Source organism: Erithacus rubecula (assembly GCF_903797595.1).
Source record: "Erithacus rubecula genome assembly, chromosome: 3".
Lineage (NCBI taxonomy): Eukaryota > Metazoa > Chordata > Aves > Passeriformes > Muscicapidae > Erithacus > Erithacus rubecula.
The window spans coordinates 101,933,307-101,939,583 of record NC_136689.1 but is presented as its reverse complement, the minus strand read 5'-3'; positions in this window follow the sequence as shown (position 1 = coordinate 101,939,583).

Sequence of the window (6,277 nt, the reverse complement as noted above, 5' to 3'; positions counted from 1 at the left end):
AAATTTTGTGCATGCTACTACAATACAGAAAATAGCATATTAGTAGGGTGCCTTATTTATTCTTGTGTTCATTTCCAGGTTTTATGTTCATGCAAAAAACAATGAGCAATAAACAGTGTATTTAGTGTTATATTTGTAAAAGTGTTTAGGTACAGCTGTTCAAAATTCAGCATCAAGTATTAATAAAAATAAAACCACTTACATTAAATTGCACCTTACTGTTTAAATAAAAGTAATATGATTAATGCCAGAATTTCTGTCTCTCTGCACTGTTTTAATTCAGGTCCAATCCCTATACAGATCTTCATGAGACATTTATCTTTAAAGCTACATCAAGCAAAAATTTGTAAAGCTGGTGTTCCCCCCCCCCACCTCACCCCCCAAATGTACAGTGTCCTTTTACCCCATCAGGGAAAAGCACAGTGTGCAAGGTGGTAACAATCCAAGTTTAATATTGTATCTTCAAGCTTTCCAAGTCAGATTTTCTGAAACAAAAATGCAGACACCTCAGATCTTAAGGGTACACAAAAGCTAGAAACAAGTGCCATAATGTGTAATAACTTTGTACCTCACACACAGTTTCACAAGTGAGCCAAAGTCCACAATGCCCTCTATTCAAAACAGTGTGAATTCACAGGGTCTTTATTTGGCTTTTCATGTGATCTGATTATCCAGGCATCAACAGGGATATGCAATGCTGAAGGTGGGAGAAAGTTGTTAGTTTTCAATGTATTCATTACTGGAAAGATGGAGTGGAACAAAAATGAAATTCCAAGCCACAAAAGCTGCAGACACCTACCTCTTAAAATAACTTTCCTCCTAGATCAGAATCCCAAAGTAGCTGAAGTTGGCAGGGTCCTCTAGAGGTCATCTAGTTCACCCCTCCTGACCAAGACAGGACATACCATATACATGCTCCACAACACCCACCTTTTCTCATTTTTCCCTGAGTCAATGCATAGTGCAGTTCTTTTTCTCTGTGAGGCCTTCAGTCACCCAAGAGCCACTTGTGACCTCAGCTATCTTAGCACCAGATCATAAAGACCAAGACTAGGGTGCTATTTATTATGTAATTTATTATGTCCACTCCTGACTTTAAAAAAACCCAAAAAAAACCTTAAAAAACAGGAAAATTTCCAATAGGCAAATATGGTTCTTTGAATACAGAGAAACTAATCCATCCACATTTCACACTGATGGAAGAATTAATGCTGTTGAAGAAACCAAGACACATTAACAGCACCATTTAAAATACTTAACAGAATGGGCTGTGCATGACAGTCTACATCTCCACAGGAACTAGTGTCAAGGAAATACCAGTAAAGCAGCAGTGACCAGGCAGGTTAACATGGTCCTGTCAATGTGGCATCGAGGGTCACACTTCAGACACCAACATGCTGACTGTGCAGAGTGCAGTCACTCCGAGGCCCAGGTTCACCATTACAGAGACTGGAAAAGGGCTCCACATTCAAGAATTACTTCCCAGATGTGGTTCAGGCAGCTTCTCCTTACCTTCTCCATGCTGCAAGTTACAATTTCCAGCTGAGACCTATTTCAGCCCTTCAAATCAACAGAACAGAGAAGTTTACTTTATCTCAAGAGTTCCCAAATGTTTCAGACAAAAGCCTCCTCCCCTTCTTCTGGAATGGTCTGGAGCCCTGTGTACCACTCACACATGTCTCTGTCACTCTCTGTCCCAGACCCAAATGCCTGCAAGGCAACTGTAACCAGCCTTCCCTCCAGATATAGCTATCTGCAGTACTTTTTATTCCTGTTCCCCTCTTCCCCTGAAAAAAAACCAATTCAACTTACATTCAGCATGCAAGCAAAGTGAACAATTTTTTCCCTGTGTGCCTGCGAAAACACCAAAACAAAACCAACTATTCAAATTCTACCTCCCCCATTTCGAACATGGTCCCCTTTAGCTTTTTCAGCTAATTGCCCTGTAAAGCTCTTTAACTCCAGGCAGTCAGAGCATTCTCCAATCGCTGTTGTCCCACGTGCCATCTACACAGGAATTTCAGAGGAACTGCCTCTTTCACCTACAACCCCTGTAGCCACCTGGCTCATGCCAGTGACTCACACCTGCCAGGAAGAAGACTTTTAGCCCTGCACTCTGCTTCTCCCGGGGTCAGCTCAATGCATCATTACTCTGAGGGAAAAAAAAAACATCTGTTCCCTGAGCCATCGGGTTGCTGAAACACACGGGAACATTTAAACCTCTACCACTTATTGGAGTTCTCATCCCAGCATGCCAGCTGGTCAAAAAGAGACCTGGAATGCCCAAGGCAATGAACAAGAAAGAGGAAGGTGTAAAAAAGCCCAGGAGACTCACCCTGGGGACTTGCCACTGACTTCCAGCATCCATGCTGGGTCCCCCCAAGTAAATTCTGCTGCAGCCAATCTGCTGTGGAATATCTCAGCCACTTTTTAGGTTTGGGTTGTTGTTAATTTTCATTCCAACAGAAGAAAAGGAAAAATCTGCCAAGCAGACACGGGTTCTTCATTGGCAAGCATCTCTTCCTCTTACAGATCCAATTTTCCTGTCTCATTCCTTCTATTGGAAATGCAAAAATCAGCTTCTCCCTTCTTCCTAGGATAGAGGGACTTTTTGAATGTGCTGAAGGGAGGAAAACCAGAGTTCTGTGCTGTCTCAGCTAGTCCTCCAGTTCCTTCAGTGTTCTGTGTATGTAGTGATGACAAAGCCACTGGTTCAAATGAGCATCCCGTGTGGCCTTTCCTCACCTGTCTGAGGCACTGCGAGGCTGAGCGGTGCTCCCAAGGTTAATTACCGGTGAAAGGTGAAGCAGCTCCTGCCTTTTGCTTGTCTGTCACCACTTCCTTGCTCAGATGAGATGTCTGATAAACGGCAGGGCGGGCTGGGAGTGTGTCTGCATGTCAAAAGGGGCTGTAAAACCTGCGCTGGGATTGAATTTGGGATCAAGTGCTCAATCCTGTAACTATGCAGCCCGCCCTAAGGCTGCGGTTTCACAAGCAGCTGTCAGTGTTAACAGCTCCCTCATGCCAAAAGGGGAAGGCTTGCGCTTCCTCCTCCCCTGTCTTTTCTTATCCTGATTCCAGTCATACGATGCTCAGCCTTTCTTACTCTGGTAGAATATGACTCAGTTTTTCCACTGTTTTTTTGTTTTGTTTTTTGCTAGCTCAGGAGTTTAAATTTGCTTGCCTAAGCAGGTCCCCCCCCAGGTGCTAGATGGAGGCTGGCGTGGTAAGGAGCTGGAGAACACTGCTGGAGTCGGCAAAGGAATGGAGAAAACAACAGGAGAAGCTTCCCTTCTCTCGTGACAGTCCTCTCCCAAAGCTGTAGCCCAACAGGATATTCTCTCCAATTAGTGGAGTGATCCATTATCAGCTGAGTTAGTCTGCGAAAAAAGGCATAACCTAGAAGCAAGTAATTTTTCACTTAGCTGCAGACAAGAGGCACTCGAGCAGTATTACTGCAGTGGCAAATAAACATGGCTAAATTAACAAAGAATCCTTTTGGGGTTAAATCTGTCCTACTCATATACTCCACCTGTGGGAACAGAGTTTCTCCTGCCTCCCCAGGTTCCCCAGTTCAACAACAAATCATGCCCAAGCACTCCAGTTTATATTCACCACAACTTCCAAGGAGAGTAAATTTCTGTAAAGTTTGAGTTCTTTCAACAACGACATTTGCTAGCAAGTTCACACTGACATCAGTGCTTCAGAATGCTGCCACCTTCTGTGGAAAACTGGAAAATTACTGATATTCTTCTATCCTGTGAACTAAGTTTTTCCAAATTTTGGAATTTAATACTTTATAAGAATGCCTGCTACTTTACTATTTCCCTGCTGTACAGCAAATTACTATTTCATGGAAGAATGCAAGAAAATCTAGGGTTATTTGCTTCATGTTCCTAAGAAAGATATAGGAAAGCATAATTTTAGATTAGTAAAGGTAATGATAACATTAAAAAATGCTTTTATCATCCTTCAAGAAATTTACGTGCAGCCTAGTGATTAAAATATCCTTCATCTGGAAAATATTCTGTTAGTTATTGAAGGAGAGCAGGAGATCACATGTTGCTGCATTCATTGTAAAGTCACAGCAGATTATCATGCATTAAAGAGGAGCTGCTACAGGGAGTTATAAATAACATCTCCTTCTATCAGCTTTTAAAAAAAACTACAGCTGCTGAAAATTCCCATTTATCCAGTACAAACTGTGCTTCAATGAAGTGTGCCCAGAAAGAGGACTTATCAAGGAAGGCAGTTCCTTGTTCCAGTTAACAAAGAGACACAAAACTTTACAGACAAAATAGAGTGTCTCCAGGTAAAATTTATGCTATTAAGAAACTTGACAGCAATTTCCAACAATTAATCCCATAAATGTGCTAACAATACAAATCACTAAAGTGCTTTGAAAATTATAAAATAGACCTATAAAGTTTATTATAAAAACAAAAACAACCCATTTTTAAATACTTCAAGCATTTACAAATGAATATTTACAGAACCGAATACTAAAATACTGCTGTGGTCTCCTTTAGATCAGTGAACTGTAACCAGAAATTGTAAAGGAAACCAGAAATTTCTGGGAGAAACCCTGTCACATAGTACTTTTTCTTCTAAAACCTTTCATGGCTATTGGCTGAGGTTCATCAGACTGTTCTCCAGTGGTGTAAACACATCACTGGGTGAATTCACAGTCAAATAAACTGAGGCTGTGTTTGTACAGGCAAGTAGAACCTACTGATAGGACTTTGTATGCTGAGCAAAAATACTAAATGGAGAGATCTTGACACACTTATGTGCATTTCAGGTTGGACCTACTTCAGGTTACCCTTAGGAAAGTCATATGGATGGGGCACACTAGGTATGTATGAGGTACATCAGTTATTCTAGTTAGGATCAGCAGCTCATTTTTGAAGGAAATCCACTGATGGCTCCCACTCACCATCATGGGTCTTGGAGTGTGCACAAAGGATTTCTTTTGAAGGAAACCAAACCCATAGTTGCATCCCCAGAACACACTCAATATATTCAAACTCCATATATTCAATATATTCAAGCTGTCACTGCATCCATTGTGACAAAAGCTGGTCTGGACTGCCACATCAGTGGTGTGGATGTCAGGTCATCAGCTTTAACTTCAGAACTTCTCCAACTTGCCAATGTAAACAACAGGCTCAGACACATAAATATCCTGAGGCAAATAAGCCATGACAAGTTTAGGTGAGGTATAAACAAGTGTATCAAGGACTGAAATATCCCAGACCATGGCAAAAATCACAAATAGGTGGTTATGCTATAGAGAGAGTTGTGAAACACTGCTGAATACACAGAACACATGAGATAGCTGGCACCTTCAGTGCTACTGCTGAACTCAGGAAAGCAAAACAAGTTGGACAAATGGACTCAAAAAAGCACCTCAGTGAGTGAACTCAGTGCTCTGGAGGGAGAAATTGACACCTCACAGGACCAAGACATACCCAAAAACTCTCTTTAATCTCCCAGACAGACAAGCATCCATCCTGCTTTACACCTAAGTGAAATACACTGACACCATGACACACCTGTACCAAGGGGGCTGTCTGCACACCTGCACAGCTCAGCAGCAGCTGAGTAACTTATTGCAAAGGTGTCTCCAAACATAATTGTGAGAAGGGGCCTGCAAACCCTAAGGAAATGCTGCTGCAAACATATCTGCTGTAATATCACGAGGAACTTGGTGGGACTCAGAATCACAGAAATACAGAATTGGTCAGGTTGGAAAGGACCACAGAGAGTCATCTGGTCCAACCTTCCTGCCCAAGCAGGGTTATCCTAGAGCACATGGCACAGAATTGTGCCCAGATGGTTCCTGAATATCTCCAGTGAGGGTGACTGCACACCCTCTCTGGGCAATCTGTTCCAGTTCACAGTCACACACACAGTGGAGTTCTTCCTCATGTTCACATGGAGCTTCCTGTGCATCAGTTTCTGCCCGCTGCCTCTTGTCCTACTGCTTGGAACCACCGAGGAGAGCCTGGCTCCATCCTCTTGACACCCTCCCTTTGGATATTTGTACACATTGACGGGTCCCCTCTCAGTCGACTCTGTTCACTTCACTACAGCTGCCAGACATGAGGTGTCAGCCACCTACACAGCATGGGCCGCCACCAGAGACACTTCATCCCCACTGGCCCCAGCACGTGGCACTGCTTTTCCCTTGTTTTAGCAAAAGATGCGGCTTGGACAACCCACCCGAGCACCTGGCGGTGCGAGCAGGCTGAGCTACTGGGACACCACTGCCAGG